This window comes from Rhineura floridana, chromosome 3 (genome assembly GCF_030035675.1).
Source record: "Rhineura floridana isolate rRhiFlo1 chromosome 3, rRhiFlo1.hap2, whole genome shotgun sequence".
Taxonomy (NCBI): domain Eukaryota; kingdom Metazoa; phylum Chordata; class Lepidosauria; order Squamata; family Rhineuridae; genus Rhineura; species Rhineura floridana.
The window spans coordinates 196,154,536-196,175,698 of NC_084482.1; the positions used below are offsets into that span (position 1 = coordinate 196,154,536).

The following is a 21,163-nucleotide window of genomic DNA, read 5'->3' on the forward strand; positions in this document are numbered from 1 at the left end:
AAAGTGCACAGTAGGAAAGGTTATCATATTCATTTTGGTAAATAAAATACCATGGGCAGAGCCTACCCTACCGGTTGGTAGAGTGAGGCAGGTGCTGAGGGGCAGGAAATGGATGCAGCCTGCTCTGTACTTCCTAAGCTAGCCTGCTGCCCTTGGGTGTATCCAAGGATCCTATCCCATCACCAGTGTAGAAATAAGGTTCAACTGCCAGTCTGGCCAGCTTCTGTTCATCAAATGGGGGAGCCGTCATCTTGTCCTAGCCCTGACCACAGCCATGTTTTCTGAAAATCTGCATCACTGCAATTGTATGCCACAGTGTGAAATCCTAATCTTGGGTTCTAGGCCTCACAGCTGGAGTAAAACATCTGAAGCATGTTGACAGAAGAGGAGCTGGGGAGGCCAGGACTGGGGTTGGCTATAGGTTGTGGAAAGCCCTTGAGGCAAGGAACTGTTCTTGCCCACCTTCCTCACTGAGTCTACTGCCTCACTGTAGCAGGTCAAAGGAGCTCATGTCAGGGGACCCTCTGCTGGGGTGTAACTCCTTAGCAGAAGTTTGACCATGCCAACTCTTGATGGTGGCCCTGGGCCAGGAAATGGCCCAGTTCATTTCAGCCTCAGCCTCATTGTCCTAGGTTTATGGCTCCTTCCTTTTTGACAGATCAATTCCCTCCCACCTCCTCTTTTCCATAAATATCAATTGCCTTTTGTTTCTAGGTTTCCATACTAACAATAATCCACTATCTCAAAATATCTCCCAAACAAATGTTGCAGTAGTGCAAACTGAGGGGAAATATACATGTTAAGGTTGCAATCCTATACCCACTAGCTCCGCTTGACTGGACTCTGTTCTCAGCAGACAATCACGCACAGAATTGTGCTGTAAGTCTAGAGGCCTGCTTTCCCAATGGGTGGCATAATACATTCAATTGTAGAACTGGAGTAGAGTAGTCATACTGCTGTCTGCATAAGAGTTCTGCTACCAGTGTTTCTTGCAGGAGCAGAATGAAATGGCATAAAGGAGAAAACTATCATGATGCCCCTAGCCAGAAAGGTTTGTCAGAAAGATTGTCAATTGTCTCAGGCTCAGAGAAGGAAGTGATATCACAGGCATTGTGCAAACGGGAGAAAATGATGCCACCATGTTCATTGCCAGCACACACAGTGACCTTGATTGTCACATAAAGGTGGACTCCTTGTGGTTGGGTAGTCAGTAGCCCCGGCTCTCTTTGAGTTGCTTGTAAAGAGCTGCTTTCTCTTGCTCCAGCTGGGCAATGTGGTCACTTTTCTCAGACATTTCCTGTTAGTCAGGCAGACAACAAGCATTATAATAACAGAAACAATTCCACCAATGCCTCTTTTCCCCAAGGAGGCCATTTTGTTGTGCTGATTTTTCACACTGAGTTTTGCACAAATTGAAAGATTATGCACATAAACACATACAGCCAGGCAGGTCCATTTGGGCAAATGCGACTCTGCACTGAGTCAGTCCCTGCCTGCCTTCCTATTTACAACCAATCCAGGAGGTGGCACATCCTGTCAGCTTCCCCCTACTTAGTTTTGCCCTTGCAGAGCTCAGCAAGGAGGTGGGCGGGGCTGGCTCCACCAAATGTTAGGCTCTCTGCTTTCTGCCCCACCACTCCCAATGAACATATACACACCCATACACTGCTTTGATTGTGTGTGCATGGACCAGTACACAATTTTAGCTATATGCTTCTCCTCTTCACTAGTTCAGGAACCCTACTGAGAATGTCCTCTTGGAAATGTCCCCCAGCCATTACCGGTGCAGAATGGATTTTTAAATGCTGAAAACAAAATCATACTTCAGAAAGTAGATGTGTGAGAAAGTACAAGCTGATAATTTAAATATGAAAATGGCTTCTAGATTCTAGAGAAATGCTATTTTTATTTTTAAAATTATGCAATTAATAATATACATCTTATGGCCCCATAGCAGCTATTCAGTTATTAAGCTTGCTCAGTGCCATAGTCAGATGAACACTGTTTAATAGTGTTTAAACTCTCTGCCCTAAGGAGGTCCCCTCAGTTTGTCTCATGAAAGAGAAAGCCCTGAGGCAACCATTGGGCTTCACTACTAGAAGTGCTAATCAATAGCACTTAATAATGCTCTCTCTCTCTCTGTGTGTGTGTGTGTGTGTATGTATATGTGTTTAAGAGACTAGCCTGCGGGGCTTTTTGTTTCCTTAATCAGCAGGTGGTTCTGTTCCTTGAGGATAGTGACTGCTTGCTGGTGAAACTCCTTCTTTCCTGGTGGACAAAGAGGGACCCCAAAACTAGCAGGTGGAACTTCAGGCTGGAGAAGAGGAAAACCCACATAACCATGTGAGTGTGACTTCCTTCCACCACCACCCATCAGAATTTTTATTGAGCACTCCAGTGTTTAGAGCAGCCTTTCCCAACCGGTGTGCCTCCAGATGTTGTTGGACCACAACTCCCATCAGCCTCAGCCATTGGCAATGCTGGCTGAGGCTGGTGGGAGTTGTCGTCCAACAACATCTGGAGGCACACCGGCTGGGAAAGGCTAGTTTAGAGGCATCACCTTTACCCCAGGGGCCTTGCAATATCCAAGAGGCAGGCAAGATAGACTTAGGTCCCATCCGCACTATATATTTAAAGCAGTATTATATCACCTTAAACAGTCATGACTTCCTCCAAAGAATCCTGGGAACTGTAGTTTGTTAAGGTGGCTGAGAGTTGTTAGGAGATCCCCCTAGTGCCCTCACAGAGCTACAATTCTCAGAGTGGTTTAACTATCCATCCCTCATCCCGGGGAACACTGGGAATTGTAGCTGTGTGAGAGGAATAGATAGCAATAGTGCAGCCGATCCCAGCAGGCTTGTTGTCACTCCCAATCACCTGATCAGGTGTGGGACAGATGAGTGTGGTTTGAGGAAAACAGCCTTGAGGGCCAAATTGGGACTTGTACTGGGCATAATTAGGCCTGCAGGTTGGAGGTTTTCCACCTGTTTTAACCCATGGTCAGCCCAAAATATTTCAGTGCGGAAGGCAGAAAATGAACAATCTCCCCTCCCGGGCTTTACCATTTAGATACAATCTCCTGGAAGTTATCCCATTAGAATGAACAGGAGCTATCTTTGGCCAGAGTAGTGTACTTCCTGCTAATTTCTGCAAAGATTGCTCAAGTGAACTTGTGCTTGACAGGTCAGATCTGCCTGTCTTTCCCTTGTGCCATCTTGTAATGGAAATTTTAAAAAATCCTTCCACGCAGGGCAGTCACTCCAGCATCCCTCAAGGTAAAGCTGCCTCAACTGCAGTCCTCCAGGCTCCCATTCCCTTCAGTCCCCCTAGGGTTGCCAGGTTCATGGCCTGAGATTGATCCTGTATCTTTAGGAGAAGAGAAAGTCAGCCAAGTGCAGGTGTTCTTGCAATGCTGTAATGGGAAAAACCACAAGGTGGAATTCTCCCTTCCCACTGCACAACTTTTAAAGATACGGAAGACCTCTTGGAGGCTGAGCCTGGCAACCAAGAGGTCTTCTGCATCTTTAAAAAATCTACTCAGAGGTATGTCCTGTTGAGTTCTGTGGGGCTTAGTCCTTTAATAAATGTGTTTAGAATTGTAGCCTTCAGGGGCATCCATCTTTACTCCTGAGTGCTCCTATCTAACATCTCCACAACATTAGGCTCCTTTCTTCCTACAATGGCCTTCTGGTGACTGGCCTAGTGACTGAGGGCACTTAAACCCTTCTTGCCAGAAGCAAGTAGGCTAGATTAAATGTTCCTTACCTAGGATCTCTACGCAGGTGAGAAGGAATAATCCCATCTTTTAGCCGGACTTGGAAACACCCTCATTTAGCTAAGATTTCTCTTTTAATTTCCAATCAGATCAGTTTTTTTGTTTGAGTGGTATGCTCCAAGCAACTGTGGTTGAAGCTTAACGTATTATTTTTAATGACATCACTAGGGGCCCCCATGACATCACTAGGGCCTGCCCCTAGAATCTCAGGGTTTGGGATGCTTCTGGCCTGGCAACCCTACTGATCATGCCTCTGCTGGTCTGGATGGAGGATAGGGAGGAGAGAGCGCATGCGCGTGTGTGTGCACGCGTGTGTGTGTGCACGCGTGTGTGTGTGTAAACTATCCTATTGTACAATGGTAACATTCACATTCATTGTTCCTCCCAAATTGTCTTTCCTCCCCAGTCATCAGATCCATCAGTTGATAAGCAGGGAGGGAGCAATAACCCCCGTTCTCTGCTGATTTGCAAGGATCAGCTGAGGAAGGGGGCTGTGCCTCTCTGTGAGAGCATGCACCTTGTGTGTGTGCATGAGAGTGTGGGTGGCCACACCCGCTGATCGCACATGGGCCACAGAGGGTTGGCCAACACTGAATGTGTCCCATGAGCTGAAAAAGTTTAGGCAATCCTGTGCTAGACACATGAGTCACGGAGTGGAGGAAAGAGCCATCCTAGACATAAATGGGGGACCTTATTCAAAGTTGCAATCAGAGAATCTGAGGTAGCAGACTCAAATGTGTGGATAGGTATATATCTGTGTAAGGCCTGATGATAAGGACTGCGCCCCACCTCTCAGGGTTGCCACCTTTTGAACTGGTCTGTGCACTTGTACTTTTAAGGGTTATTTGACCTGTAGGCATTAGCAGGTGATTGTGTTTAGAGCCACAGGCCAACCTGTTCTAGGTTCCCCATGCCCACCAGGCCAGTTGGCAACCCTGTCTCTGCACCCTAATAACTGTATTAATAGGTCCGCTGAGGGAGTTGGGGTCATGAAGATCTCCACATTCAGAGACAGTTTGCCACTGGGTGAACCCAGTGGCAGAGGTCTATTGCCTTCACACCCTGGTTATGGGCTCCCTGAGGGTATCTAGTAGGAGGAACCAGATGTTGGACTAGATCAGGGAAAGGGAATCTGTGGCCTTCCAGATGTTGCTGGACTACCCTTCCCATCATTCTTGACCACTGGACCATGCTGGCTGGGCTGATGGGAATTGGAGACCCCAAAATATTTGGATGGTCACAGGTTCCCCACCCTTGGAATACAGGGAGATGCCTTACACGGAATCAGGTCATTGGTCCATCTAGCTCAGTACTGTCCACACTGACTTGCAACAGCTCTCCAGGGTTTCAGGCAGACAAGGACATTCCCATCCCTACCTATGGAAGCTTCAGTTAGTGCAGAATGCCGCTGCCGGACTGTTGACAGGTTCAAGGCAAACAGACCATATAACACCTATCCTGTTCCAATTGCATTAGTTGCCTATACGCTTCCAAGCCCAATTCAAAGTGCTGGCTTTGACGTATAAAGCCCTTTACGGCTCAGGACCTCAATGTCTTCTGGAATGCCTCTCCCGATATGAACCTACCCGGACCCTTAGATCTTCCTCTGAGGCTCTTCTCCAGATCCCTCCTTTGAGGGAAGCTCGGAGGGCAGTGACAAGGGAGAGAGCCTTTTCAGTTGTTGCTCCCCATCTGTGGAATATGCTCCCCAGTGAGGTCTGCCAGGTGCCGTCATTGCCATCTTTTCAGCACCAGGTAAAGACGTACCTTTTCTCCCATGCATTTCATAGATTGAGATGTTTTGTTTTTAATATACTGCCAAACCTTCCTGAGGCTGTGTGGGGATGGTATTGCTGTTGTTTTGTTGTTTATTGATGTTTTTATAGGGTGTTTTATTTGTTTTGTTTTAACATTGTGTAAGTCCTTGGGGACCTTTGGGTATCAAGCGACTAACAATAATCGAGTTGCTGGGGGTTGAAACTGGGACCTTCTGCATCCAAAGCAGTTGCTCTACCACTGAGCTACAGTCCTTCACCCTTGAACAAGATGGGCTTTTCATCTGATCCAGTGAAGTTCATTTTATGCTCTGAGTATAGAGGGATGAAAGTGTTGTCAGAGTCAAGGAGAAGTGGGATGAGTGCAGTTTGCTCTGTCAGCTCAGCTGCCAAAAGGGTGGGGATTATAATAGGTGTGTGACAAGCAAGTAGGGTTACCAACCATACTCTTTTAAGAGAACATGTACTCTTTTTGAGATGGTGCAACAGCACACTCTTACTTTTCACTTATTGAAGCCAAATGTACTCTTTTTGAAATGACCAAATGATGGTAACCCTACAAGCAAGAGACCACAGTTCTGGGGCAGTGAGCGAAGACAGAGAAACAAAACTAACCACAGACATATTCATCCGAACATACCCAGCTTGCTATGCAAAGAGAACCACAAACAATACAGAAAGAAACACAAGGGTAAGGAAGGGCACCTACCCAACTGTGCAATACACAGAGCTGAAACAGAAACCGGACACACCTAGAGTTGCCAGTTTGCAACAGGGAGATTCACTCTGTCTCCTAATACTATACTGACTGAGCAGGAGACATCCTATTGGCTGCCCCCTTCGTGCTTACTGTGCAGCATGACTTACCTGCATGTCATGCTGTCTACATCAGACAGGCATGGGGGGGGGATGAAAGTTGCAAGGAAGTAACTGGCAAGAAGCTGTGGCTGCTGTATATCCTCTCTCAATTATAAGGTGTCTAGATGCAAAAAGAGAGAGGGCCAGGGTTCCTGCACTCTTAACAGTTGTGTAGTAGAGGGAATTTCAACAGGTGTTTACATGACAAACTATACCTGCTGAAGTTTCCTCTTCTACGCAGCTGCTAAAGGTGCAGAAGCACTGTCTTTTCTTGCACCTGACCACCGTAACTGAGGCTTTCCACTTCCATTTTTGGTGAACCACAGCTTGTCATGTTATCCCAATCCAACAGAACAGCGGTTAATCTTATCTGATTTCATTTGAAATGAGCCAACTTCATGCCACAGGACATGAAGCTGGCTTGTTTCAACAAGCCAAAGTTAAGATCAATCACAGTTTAGGTTTTAGAGGTAATCCTAAATTGCAGTTAATCATAACCAGAAGCAAACGTTTCTGATTTCCTCCTCGTGGCTGCATTGAAGGAGTGGGGAGTGTATGAGGCTCATTCCCATCAAAGTAAACCACAAGTTATTGTGAAGTCCAAATGCAGCCATCGACAAACCCAACTGGTATACAAAAACCACAAGAGGCAGCTCAGCATGCTATTTTTTGTTGGAGGTGAGAAATGAAAAGTTCAAGCGGGAAAGGATTCAGCATCAAAAATATAGGGAGGCATGCAAGTAACTCATATCTTTCTATGAAGCCAGCACAGGGATTCTACCTAGCGCAATGGGACTTAAAAAAAAAAAAAGATACTCTTTCATGATGCAATCCTGACTCCACTTATCTGGGAAGTAAGTCCCATTGAATTTAGTAGGACTTACTTCTGAGTAGACATGGTTAGGACTGTACTGTTAATCTTGCTGCCTGTTTATATGCTCCATTTGTGACCTTGTGGACTTTTGGGGAGTTTTTGGGTTGGATCCAGGCTCAGTCACACTCAAGTCCCATTGATTTCAAAGGATCTACTTTAAACCTGAGTCTAGATCCATTCCATTATGTTATGTTTGTAGTTACATTTCTTGTAAACAACTCCAGGAACATGGATGATGGGCAGAACAGAGGTACCTAAAGTCAGTTTGGCAAAGTGGTTAGAGTGTTGGACTAGGACCTGGGAGACCAGGATTCTAATCCCCTTGCAGCCATGAAACTCAATGGGGGACCTTGGGCCAGTCACAATCTCTCAGTCTAATCTACCTTGCAGGGTTGTTGCAAAGATAAAATGGAGGGGGGGAGAGACCATGTACGCTGCCTTGAGCTCCTTGCAGGAAAAATGGGATATAAGTGTAATAATAAATAAATATTTTATTTCACCCCATGAAATCAGTTGTTTGTAAACTTAGCATGTCTGAGTTTATTTTTATTGATTCATATTGAATATTAATAATAAATATATAAAAAGAAGTCCAAAGAAAGACCTATAGTGCAGTGGTTCCCAAATCCCCCCCCCCCCATGGACCACTTGAAAATGGCCGATGATCTTGGCAGGCCACTTAAGGATGCAATCTGCCTGTTGTAGCAATTGTAACGTGTTATGCTAAATGTTGTATGTTTTTTAATTGTAGTTTTTGTTGCTTCTTTTATTTCTTGTATATTGCATTTTATTGTATTACAATCTGCATTGCAAAGAATTAAAATTGTAATGCAATAAAGTACAATATAAGAAATAAAAAGCAATAGAAATACAATTAAAAATCAATATGCGTATTTAATGCAGACATGCCATAGACCACCTGCATGAAGCTCACAGACCACTGATGATCCGTGGACCATAGTTTGGGAACCTCTGCTACAATGAATATCCTTAAAATAAATAAATATTAATATTGTGGGTGTGGCCTGTTATATACTTGCTGAGACAGCACAGGCCCACCTGGCTTTCACCCCTTTAGAACAAGGTGGCCAAGGGAATCAGATCCCACTGCTTTATTTAAACATTTCTCTCTCATTTGTGACCTGGAGGGGCTCTCCAGAACTCCTGTGCAATGTCCTAGAGGAGGTGAAGTTTGGATTGCACAATAGCACTGGTAGATTAAAGAAATCTGGAGGACATACTTCAAACTGCACTCTGCAATAGCCTGGAGTGGCAGAATCCTTTGGGTTGGCCTTGGGAAGAAAAAACAAAGGTGTGTATTTAACATAGGAAGTGGCTTACAGTGAGTCAGACCACTGATCCATCTAGCTCAGCATTGACTACACTGACTGGCAGCAGCTCTCCAGAGTTGCAGGCAGGGAACATTCTGTAGCCTCCCTGGAGATGTCAGAGATTGAACCTGGGACCTTCTGTATGCAAAGCAGATGCTTTACCAATGAATTACTCACACACACACACACACACAGAGGGAAGGAAGGATGTGTTAATTTTGGTTCTGTCAAGTTTATTTTTTCCATCCTTAAATTCAGTTCTTCACATTTCTGCAGTAATTTGGGTTTTTTTTTAAATCCTCATTAAAATTCTTCAGCATTTTAGTGTGTATTTCTCATAATAAACATATTTTTATAGGCAGTTTTGACTAATATACGTTATTACAAGCAGTTTCTCCTAATGCATTTGTAATGTTAGTTTCACTAAACTATTTTTTTTTATGCACACATTCCTCTAATATATGCATTTTTGTAAAGCACTGGTTGGTTGGAGAATTGCATTGCAAAATTCAAATTTTGAAGGATTGCAGATTTTCAGTTCTCATATTGTTTTGGAAAGTGTGGATTTGGCTTGAAATGGGAACTGAATCAAATTTCTCCCCCATCCCTAAATGCACACGGACACGAACATTCTATGCAGGTATGGGTATATCTGACAAAGAAACTGAAAGATTGACAAGTGCACATATTGTAGCAAGGGGAATGAGGGGCCAAGCCAGGCAGGAGGAGAGGGGTGTGTGTGGGGCCCTGGGTGATTATTTATGCAGTCTAAATCCCACTCCCCATCTCCATTCTTTGTGACTGTGTCCAATGTGTGGCCCATTAACAACAGCACCTTACCATGGGGATGGGGGATCAGAGCAGCTGGGTAAGAGGATTGGTCGTCTCTATGGCTGGGGAGATGGGATCAGGAGCGCTAAACCCTTGGCCATATGGTGTCCTGACCAAGCTGCTGCAGGCTTGCTTGGGACATGGAAACACGGGGAGGGGCAGGGAGAGAAATAGTGTTCACGGAGCAGAAAAGGAAAGGGCAGAGGACAATTCTCAATCCAGCCACTAGGCGGGGAAAACCCAATTAGCCCCCATAGGGTCCTGCCACTTGCTGAAAGGCCTGGAGCACTCCAGGCAGGAGCTGGCATCTCTCCTTGTGTCCTCGGGGGCTCAATCCAGAACCTCCCTGGCCCCAGCGGCTCTTGATATCCGAGATGTGGATGGTCCCACTCCGCTGGACATCTAGGATTTCGAAGAGCATCCAGAGGCTGTGGACTCTCCTTTTGCATCTGTGTGCATCAGTGTCAGGGCTTCCATTCAGCTTTGACCCGGCTGCATCATTAGCCACAGCGCTACTCGTACTTGTCCTTTGTTCTTCCCCAGTAGCTCGGTGAGGGCCTCTGACCTGAGGGGTCTCATCTTCCAGCACTATCTCGTGTTGCATTTTGGATACTCTGTTGATAGGGTTTTTGTGGTAAGAGGTATTCAGAGGTGGTTTACTATTGCCTTCCTCTGAGTTTGGATGCATCTTAGTCTGGTGTCTGAGGGCCTCTGACCTGAGGGGTCTCATCTTCCAGCACTATCTCGTGTTGCATTTTGGATACTCTGTTGATAGGGTTTTTGTGGTAAGAGGTATTCAGAGGTGGTTTACTATTGCCTTCCTCTGAGTTTGGATGCATCTTAGTCTGGTGTCTCAGCTTTGACCATTCCGCCTTGGGTGCCCCTGCTAGGAGTTTAGCCTCTTGGTCTAGACTCCTGACGGCATTGCTCTCAGCTTCTTCAACACTCTCAAACCCCCTCCCCACGTTAAGGTGTGCATCCTAGAGGAAGCAACCAGCTGTTAAAGGCACACAACCCTTTGTCATGGGAGGGGGAAGCTGAAATCCTAGTAATAGTAAGATAACTCTCTTGCCAACACCATATTAGAAACTGGGAATTTATCAGGGCATCCAATTTTCGGAAGGATGGTCCAGAGAGCAGTTCGATTTACAGTATCAAAGGCCTTAGTCAGATCAATAAACACCATATACAGAGGTCGGTTTTGCTCCCTGCATTTTTCTTGAAGCTGTCGTGCAGTAAAGATCATGTCCACTGTCCCCCTGGAAGGGCAGAAACCATTTTGGGATTCAGGGAGGATGTCTTCTGAGATAGGTAGGAGGCTATTTGCAAGGATCCTTGCAAGGATTTTACCTGCGGTAGCAACACAAGAGATGCCTCGGTAGTTCCCACAATCTGTTCTATCACCCTTCTTGAAAAGAGTGATAATTATGGCATCCCTAAAGTCTTCCGGGATCTTCTCCCTCATCCAGATTTTTTTGATGAGCTCATGAAGTTGTTGTGTAAGTTCAGGCCCACCTTATTTAAAGACTTCAGCAGGAATCCCATCAGGTCCACTAGCTTTGTTATTCTTCATTTGATTAATGGCTTTACTGACTTCATCCAAATTAGGGGATACTGCAAGCTCATCTCTAATTTGTTGTTGTGGGATTTGCGAGAAGACCTCATCAGCCACAATAGAGTTACGTTTAAGGAGGTCGTGGTAATGCTCTTTCCAACACAGTGTAATAGACTCTTTGTCCTTAAGAAGTTTGGTACCATCTACTGAACGTAAGGGGTTTGTACCGTAATTTGTTGGTCCGTAGATGGCCTTTGTGGCATTAAAAAAGCCCCGTGCATCATGAGCATCTGCAAAATGCTGGATTTCTTGAGCTTTCTTTATCCACCAGGCGTTCTTAAGTTCTCTAGTTCTTCTTTGGACCTCAGACTTTGCACTGGCATAGATTTTTTCTTAGCAGCACAGTTAATGTCTTTTTGCCATATCTGGAAGGCTTTCCTTTTCTTGTCAATGATATGTTCAATCTCACTATCATTCTCATCAAACCAGTCCTGATGTTTCTTAGTTTGGTATCCAATAGTTTGTTCACATGCTGCAATAATGGAAGTCTTAAGTTTAATCCAGTGTTCCTCAACATTTTCAGGGAGTTCTGTAGGTAGATGTTTCTTGAGAGTGGTTTGAAAGCAAGCTCGCTTAACATGATCTTGAAGGGCGTGGATGTTCATTTTATGCCTTGGTTTTCTTCCTTGGTGCCTACGTTGAGGAACAATATTAATGGCCATAGTGGATTGAATTAATCGGTGATCTGTCCAGCAGTCATCGGCACTCGTCATGGCCCTGGTGAGGAGTTCATCACGACAATCTCTGGCACGGACAATTATGTAATCCAGGAGATGCCAGTGCTTCGACCGAGGGTGCTTCCATGATGTTTTAAATTTATCTTTCTGGCAAAAGAGTCCTTGTAATAACAGGATTATGCTCTGCACATTTAGTCAGAAGTAGAATGCCATTCAGGTTGCTATTGCCAACTCCTTCTTTCCCAAAGGTTTCTGGCCATAAATCAAAATCACGCCCAACTCTTGCATTGAAGTCGCCCAGGAGGATAATTTTGTCCTCCTTGGGTATCTCTGATAAGGTGGTGTCCAGCTGGGTATAAAATTTTTCCTTGATGTCTTCATCAGCATTTAATGTTGGTGCATAAGCACTTACAATAGTTGCCTGTTGGTTTTTGGCGCGTTTTAATTGGAGAGTTGAGAGTCGTTCATTAATGCCAGTAGGAACTTCTGACAAGAGCTTCACAAGATCATTTTTAATAGCAAAGCCTACTCCATGTATTCATCGTTCTTGTTCAGGCAGTCCTTTCCAGAAGAAGGTGTAACTGCCTTTTTCTTCCTTCAATTGTCCCTCTCCTGCTCTTCAAGTTTCTTGGAGTGCTGCTATGTCAATATTAAAACGTCTCAACTCCCTCGCAATGATGGCAGTCCTGCGTTCAGGAAGTTCACTATCTCTATTGTCCAGCAATGTCCGTATATTCCACGGTCCAAAGTTCATTTGTCTTTTGCGACCGCTAAGAGGTGACCCCACTGGACACGGTGATCCAGTCAGGGAGAGAGATGAGGCAGACTATGTTTGCCCCCTCCCCATACGGGGTGAGCAGAGTGGATCCTGAATCCTCAGTCGTGGATACAGCTGCCAAACTACTCAACTGCTTCAGTCCTTGAGCCAGGACGACTGAGTCTGTATCCACCACCCATGTGCCAGTCCATGACTAGCGGCTTCTGGATTTCACAGTCCTGCCCCCGTTGCCATTCGCCGATCGCCATGGGACTTTTGGTTTGGTTTGGTTTGGTTTGGTTTGGTTGGAAGACGCCTGTGCATGAATTTGTGTTATGTGGGGAGATCGGTGCACGACAATAAACACACAATCTTGACAGAAAAAGGCTTTGATCCAATGGCATAGATACCACGACGATTGGAAGTCTTTTATCTGCTGCAGCCTTCATCCGCCTTCACAGCCGTTGTAACACACACATTGTTATCCTCCGCCTGTTCTGCCATTGAGGACTTTCTTGGATTGTTCTTTGTCTGGTTCCTTTTCCTTGACCTTACCGCCATGGGTGACCCTGCTGAGAGTACATGACTCCCGACGGCATCGTTCATAGGGTTCATTGGAACACGCAAGCCCACTCACCACTGCAAAGTGGCGATCCAGCGAGGGGTTTTGCGACTCCTCCATGACAACATGACAGCAACAATATTGGATAACAATGGCTCTCAAAGTGACCCATTCAAAGTGGGATCAGGCATCAAACAGGGATGTGTCATTGCTCTGACCTTATTTGCTATTTTTATCGTCATGATTCTACACCTTATTGAGGGGAAACTTCCCACTGGTGTGGAAATCACATATCGAACAGATGGAAAGCTTTTTAATCTCAGTAGGCTGAAAGCAAAAAGTTAGGTAATTACAACCTCTGTCATAGAACTTCAATATGCCGATGATAATGTAGTCTCCGCACATTCAGAGGAAGATCTTCAACCTATCCTAAATGTCTTTGCAGAAGCATATGAAAAGCTTGGCCTCTCGCTTAACATAAAAAAACCCAAAGTGCTTCATCAGCAAGTGCGAACCAATTCCTCTGTAGCACTATCAATCCAGCTTAATGGTGCGACACTGGAGAATGTCGATCACTTTTCTTATCTTGGCAGCCATCTCTCTGTAAAAGCTGACATCGACGCTGAAATTCAGCATCATCTGAGCTCTGCAAGTGCTGCATTCTCCTGAATGAAGCATAGAGTGTTTGAGGATCGGGATATTCGCAGGGAGACCAAAATGCTTATTTACAAAGCCATTGTACTACCGACCTTACTGTATGCCTGTGAAACATGGACCATCTATAAACGCCACTCCCAACTTCTTGAAAGATTCCACCAACACTGCCTCCGGAAAATTCTGCAAATTACTTGGAAAGATAGGAGGACTAATGTTAGCTTATTGGAAGAAGCAAAGACCACCAGTGTTGAAACAATGATCCTCCAACACCAAATTCGCTGGACCGGCCATGTTGTTCGAATGTCTGATCACCATCTTCCAAAGCAGCTACTTTACTCCCAACTTAAGGATGGAAAACGGAATATCAGTGGACAGCAAAAGAGGTTTAAAGATGTTCTCAAAGGTAATCTAAAAAAATGTAACATGAGAACTGGGAAGCCTTGGCCCATGAGCGTCCCAATTGGAGGTCGGCCATTATCAAAGGTGCTATGGCCTTTGAAGAAGCACGAGTACAGGACAAAAGGGACAAACGAGCTAAGCGGAAGGCAACGTCAAGCAAATCCTCATCGTGACCATCTTCCATCTGGAAGCCTATGTCCTCACTGTGGGAGGCTGTGTGGATCCAGAATTGGCCTCCACAGTCACTTACGGACCCACCGTTAAAGACCTTATCTTGGAAGACAATCTTACTCGGCCACGAGTGATCGCCAATGAATGAATGAGAAACTGGGAAGGACAAAAGACTACAATTACCTTTAATTCAATTTCTCTCTTTGCAAGCTCATAGGCATTAGGCATTTGATGGCTATGAGGGTATGTGATTGTTTTAACATGTTTTTAGATGGTCTTGTTTTTAGTGTTTGTTTTAAAATGTTTTACATTTTTATTTAATTTAATTTATTTATTTATTGCACTTGTATACTGCCCCATAGCCGAAGCTCTCTGGGCGGTTTACAGCAATCAAAAACATTAAAACAAATATACAATTTAAAACACATATTTTAAAAACAATTTAAAACACAATTTTAAAATTATTTACACAAAATTATTTGACTTGCATTGCTTTAACATTATGGTGTTTGCTGGGCTCCTTTGGGAGGGTGGGATAGAAATGAATGAATGAGTGAGACTCATCCCAGGGTGGCCATGCCAAAAATGGCTAGCCCCTCTGATGTTAGAACTCATTTGAAATGAAGGAGAGGACATGTATCTCTGCCAGGGGTGTAGTCGTCCAGGGTTGCTGGGGGCCATAGACCACTTACTTTTGGGGGGGGGGCAGGGCTCAGCAGGTTTCCTATATATAAGCCAATCACCATGAAAGGGGAGTGTGTTAGCCATGGAGAAGTCTTCTCATTTGGCTAACAACATGTTTCCTAGTCCTTTCGTCCTTATAGGAGTCAGAGTGAAAGGAGGCAAGTCACTCGCTAACTAACACATGCCGCCCCTTTCATGCTGATTGGCTCCTAGGGTCAGAAGTGAGCATCATGGCAAGGTACCTTCGTCTCCCAAATCCTAGTCTCAAACTTGGTTTCAGTTCAGAATTCTTAAAATCAAAAGGTTTCTGGCAACTTTTAGCCTCCAGAGAGACAGAGATTAGGTAGGAGGGGGGAGCTATGCACACAGCAGTTTTATTCTGGTTCTATAATTACAGAAGAGGCAGGGCCGTATCACGAAGAGATGCTGCACTTCTGAATTTGCCACTACACTACTGATTCTCTGCCTACGTGGTGATGCCAGACTTAGTTCAGAGGGTGATAACTCAGAAGAAGTCTGTGGTCATAGAGATGGTTCTCTTCACTCCAGGCATACCTTCCTCTCTATCAGTAGTGATCAGCCTGTTTTGCAGCCATCCCCCTCAGCACAGAGCTCCTCTGGACAACTTGTTTCTTGACTTGAGCATTCATCCCAATTGTTGTTTCAGCAATGCTTATGTGGAGGTTAGACTATATCTGGTCTTTACTGAGCATTTACTCCGATTTGTTTATGGTGAGGTTATACAATGAGCATTCATCCTGATTTGCTTGCTGGGTGTCTTCTCACTAATCATTGGTTCATCCCATACTTTTAATTTCCATGTAACTTTCCTCACAGCATTTTTTTTTTTTAGCAGAGTTGTTGCACCTGAGCATCACAGCATGTTAACTGTGCAAAACCTCAAGTTTTGGTACACGCTTGAATCCTTCCCGCAAAATACTTCACAGTCAGGAGGTGACCACAGAATCCATGGCCACTCTATGTATTGCTGACTATAGCCTCAATTTTCAGTGGCAAAGGGGGGTGGCCTCATAGGACTCTGCCTTAAAACATCCACCAGATTATCAGAGCTTGGTGTCCTTTGATAATGCTATGTTATGTATGCTGAGCTCTTGTTTTCCTTTTGTTGTATTACTTGTCCTGCAAGTATCCAGGATGGATCCCTAGTATGGCTGAAAAAAAAGTGCAAGGTGTGTATGTGTGAATATATGTGTGTGTGTGTATGTGCCAATCTTAAGGAGGCTCATCTGTCATTGTCTACATGCTGTGATTTTGCAGGCAGTCCAAGGGCCACATAATTCTAAATGGGCACATCCAGTGATATTTTCTTTCTAGCCTGAAGTTATTGTCCACATTCATTTTGGACTGGAGAAATCCTTTATATTTGAGGATGTCCAGGTACTTTTAATTCTATTCCTGTGGTATGGAGACTAACAGGAGAACAACATAAGTGGATTTTGTGAGCCCTTGTGGTTGAAAGGAACTTGTACTTTGAGCCTGGAAGGGCAAACCCCCACCATCTAATGATGGAAAGATCTTTTGGTTCTCTCAGTTTCTCATTTTTCCAATGTTACATTCAGTTCTGTACATTTCTACAGTGATCTGTGAATTTTTTTTTAATCCTCATGAAAATTCTCCATTTTAGTGTGAATTTCTCCAAATAAACACATTTTTGTAGGCAATTTTGACAAAGGTACACATTTTTGCAAGCCATTTCTCATCATATCATGCCTTTTTGCATGATTTTCACTCATATATTCATTTTTATGCACACTTTCCCCTAATATTTGCATTTTTTAAATATTGTTTAGTTGGTGAACTGCATCCCAAAATTCTAATAAATGCGAATTTTGAAGGATGGCTGTGTTTCGGTTCTCATATTATTATGGAAACTGTGAATTTGATAAATTCTGCTTGAAATTATGCAGTGGTCCAGAAAGAACGCTGGATATTTAAGAAGAGGTGTGGAATATCCTTGCAGGTGTGGTGATGGTGGTGCAGACCTGCCCAGGTCCCTTTGGATATGACCCCAAGAACTTCTCAGTGCATTGTGGTCCATGGGTTCTGTCTGCTTCCCACTCTGTTGCCCAAAGTATGCTGCTTGAAGCAGCCACCTCAATTGGCCCTCATGGTTGGACAACACTGCTAAGAGGTGGCATAAGACCATCCCTTTCTTTGTTTCATATATTTTTACCCTGCCTTGAGAGCAGGGGTAGGGAACCTTTTTAGCTCCATGGGCCAGATCCTTATCAGGATCTGCCTAACAGGCCAAATTTGACAACTGGATGATGCCGTCTACCTGTCAGTCACATGACACCATTATGACGACACATGATTGGTGAGCAAATGGGGGTGTCCATCTGTCAAAATCCCTTGCTCTTCTCGTAAGTCTCCAAGATTGAGGACTTAAAGGGAGGGAGATTTGCAAAAGTCTTTTCCAAGTCTCCATGAACTACCATTAAGTCTCGGCCATTGGGAACTTAAGGGGGGGGGCTTGGAAAAGACTGTTCCAAGTCTATCCCCATTTAACTCCCTGATCATGGAGAACTACAAGCAAAATGTGGGGAGACTTGGAAAACGTTTTTGCAAGTCCTCCCTCCCTCTTTAAGTACCTGATAATGGAGACTTAAAGGAAGCATGTGAAGACTTGTAAAAGGCTTTAAGACAGCCCCTGAGCCCATTTAAGAAAACAGGAGCATAGGAGTTGTCTTAAAGCCTTTGCAAAAGCGCTTGAGAACCACTTCAAAGGGTGCCTTTTGAACAGGACTTTAATCTCCGCTCAGCTGGTGAGCGGGGATTAAATCCTGCTGCCTTGGCTATGTGATCTTGTTCCCTACTGGGAACAGGATCACACAACCAAGGCAGAATTAAGCCCTGTCCTTCCACCCATTAGCTGATGTGAAGTCAGCTGGTGGGTGGGTGGGTGTGGTTTAGGGGAAATGGCTTCACATGCCAGACTGGACCCCTTGAGATCCATGATTGGCCCGGAGGCCAGAGGATCCCCACCCCTGCTTTAGTTTAGAGTACGGCCTCACAAAGGCTTACAATAAAAAAGGATTAAAAAACAAAACAAGCAAACAGAATACAAACAACATCAGATTAAAAACATACATAGGAGCCCAGCAATATAATCAATATTTATCAGCTTGGTAGGATTTTAAATAAAGTATTTAGGAACTGCTTTAGAGGCCATGAGAGAGGGAGTCAAGCAGAGTCTCAGTGGAATTGCACAAGGAAGGGCCCACAACTGGAAAGGAACCCACCTGAATGATGGGTTCCAAAAACTTTTGATGCCAACAGAAAACATCAACCCCCACCTTCCCTCTTCTTGTATTTAATAATAATAATAGGCTAAATAATTTGGCTATTTAATGCCCTTTAATCACACTTGAAAATGTGCACCTCCTCTGCCTATAGTGGTGCCTAAGTGGTGCAGGAAGTGGTTTCTAAAGTCAATCAAAGTTATATTTATTTGTTATGTGCTGCGGCGCGTGTGGGGGGGCTTCTTTCAAGGAGCTCAAGGTAGCATTCATGGTTCTCCCTCCCCCATTTATCTTCACAACAACCCTGTGAGGTGTGTTAGGCGGAAAATGCATGACTTGACCATAGTAATCCTGTGAGTTACAGGTTTGAGGGAGGATTTGACTGTCAGTATTTTTCGGGAGGGATTCAAGCACACACAAGAAATGTAGGTTTGCACAATTAAAGTAGATTAAAGCAGCCTGTCACCCTAGTGCAACAAATCTACTTAAAAAAAAAAAGAATGACTTCTTACATTTAGGAACGTGATGGGGAAAATGCACTGGAAACTGAGAGATGAATGGGAAGATGTATAAACACCACGGAAGCAAAATCAGGATGAATGCCTCATTTTCTTGTAATGTCCCTGAAAACAAATCAGAACAAATGCTCAAAAGACTAGATATAATCTAACCTCCGCATTTGCTTTGTGCAAGTAATCAGGACGAATGTTCAAGAAACAAACAGCTCATGTGGAGGAACCCTACATTCTGCTGTTGTCTTCTGTCATTTCATCTCACTGGCAAGGGGTACAAGTCTACATGTTATTTATTTATTGCATTAGGGAGATATTTGATTCAGTTTGCATTTAAAGGCAAGTCTTCCTCATTTTGGGAACAATACACGAACTGAACACACAGTGATCCTTTGACATTCGTACTTCTCGGAATTCGGCAGTGCAGTTTCAACATCCAAGGTAGTGTGTACAAAAATGCATATACTAGGTAAGTGTGCATAAAAAGAATATATGTGTGAAAATAACATTCAAAAACACGTTTCATTAGGGGGGAAATTGCAGATAGTGTGTATACATTAGGAGAAATTCACTACAAAACTAAAAAACTATATATATCAAAGTACAAATGAGAAAGCAAAACTAACCCGCAGATATAAAACTCTCTTCTATCTATTGACAGATTCGCCCCTCTCTAGTCTACCTGAGACCACTCGGCAGTTTCTCAGCTGAGGATGGAGTTTGAGGGTTTGGGTTTTTGTTGTGTGGGTTTTGGGTTTGGTTTTGTGTGGCATCCTTTAAGGGAACAACCCAGCATTCAAGAGTTTTGTTGTTATGTGCATCAAGTCGATTATGACTTATGGCGACCTATGAATCTGTGGACTTCCAACAGCATCTGCCGTGAACCGCCCTGTTCAGAGCTTTTAAGTTCAAGTCTGTGGCTTCCTTTATGGAATCCATCCATCTCTTGTCTGGTCTTCCTCTTTTTCTACTCCCTTCCGTTTTTCCCTTCTGTATAGCATTATTGTCTTTTCTAGTGAATCATGTCTTCTCATGATGTATCCAAAGTATGATACAGTTTCATCATTTTAGCTTCTAGTGACAGTTCTGGTTTAATTTATTCTAACACCCAATTATTTGTCTTTTTCACAGTCCAAGGTATGTGCAAAGCTCTCCTCCAACACCACATTTCAAATGAGTTGATTTTTCTCTTATCATTTGAGAGGGGGAGGGGGAAATGGAAGGAGAGCAGAACAAGTGGGGGATCCGGTGGTGAGCTCCTCTGTCCTGATCTAGCCTCAGCCAGAGAAGTTTCATGATATCTTCCCTAAAACCAGAGTTTGTGAAGGTTTGGGTGTGGGAGAGAGAAATCTACCATCACCAGCTCTTCGGAAACCCGGTCTGGATCATTTTCTTCCAATTTTGTTTCCTGCTACTGCCATATTGGTGCTGTGGCTATATGTCTTCTCTCTGTGGCTAATGTCCCCTTCCTTCTCTTCCACACCATGTTTTTCTTTCTCCCATGAAAGAACCTAGAAGTGAATGATGGGCTGTTAAAATGATGTGGCTTGTGGCCGTCAGTCAGTAATTATTCGGAGTACAGACATTTCAGTCTGTTTCAGAGTCCACAGCCCATTATCTGTCATCTCCTAACGGTTTCCTGTCTAGGCCAGGGTAGTGAGGCTAGAGTCAGGAACAGTATCCTCTAGACCTGAGTCCCCTTCTCTCCCAGAGAACCAGAACAGAAATCCTCAACCTTAGCTACACAAGACCTCATCATGTGGATAGGTTGTTTTTGCCATTGCGCTATGTCTGTTTATTGAACTTGTATTTTTACCTTTTAATTTTTTTTTTATTTGGATTGATGGATTCTTGTGTAATCCACTTTGTGGCCATGTCTATATAGTAATGGAAATAAAATAAAAATAACTTACCCACCTGAGACCACAGGAGTCCTGGAAGGTGAGATACTAGGCCAGTGGTGAGGATTCAGGATAGTCTGACTCAGTATAAAGGTCCCAATCTGCATGGAAGCCATATTCCTTTCATCCAGACAAGGAGCGGTTAGGAAAGGAAAGTGCATTTTGCACATGTTCAGAGACACTCTTGGTGCATTAGTATATAAGTTCCAGGGCTGGAGTGTGCCTTGGCAAAAATTAAACACCAAAGATGAAGATATACAACAGCAGGAATGAAAGTCAGAGATTGTTAATGGGGAAAGGCAGTTGTTTACACTTTGGTCTTGGAGAGGAGCCAACTAGATAGGAGGAATATCTTCTCTTGGAGTCATTTTTGTTCCCGTTAAGAATGTCAACTTTTGAGTCACACAGACGCCCTTACCATGAAAAAGAATTCTATGTGACTAAAAATTCTGCTTACTCTTATGCCACAGAGGGTGGTCCAATCTACATATTGTGCATTTTGGAAGGGACAGAGCTCAGAG

At 44.1% G+C, this 21,163-nt stretch overlaps 1 protein-coding gene and 1 pseudogene across 3 annotated transcripts in view; one reads left to right on the forward strand and one right to left on the reverse strand.

Annotated features, from left to right (window-relative positions):
• VWA7 (von Willebrand factor A domain containing 7) overlaps nt 1-19,420 on the forward strand; it is a 75,211-nt gene extending 55,791 nt beyond the window's left edge. The window contains exon 18 of one of the 3 annotated variants that reach the window (XR_009761597.1): nt 19,403-19,420. The gene's annotated coding sequence lies outside the window, so the exon portion shown is untranslated. Of the gene's footprint in view, nt 1-2,212; nt 2,357-19,402 lie in introns of those variants that run through there. The other 2 variants (XR_009761596.1, XR_009761595.1) reach the window with 2 other exon arrangements.
• Nucleotides 1,175-9,865, reverse strand: LOC133378850 (suppressor APC domain-containing protein 2-like; annotated as a pseudogene).
• Nucleotides 19,421-21,163: the final 1,743 nt, after the last annotated feature.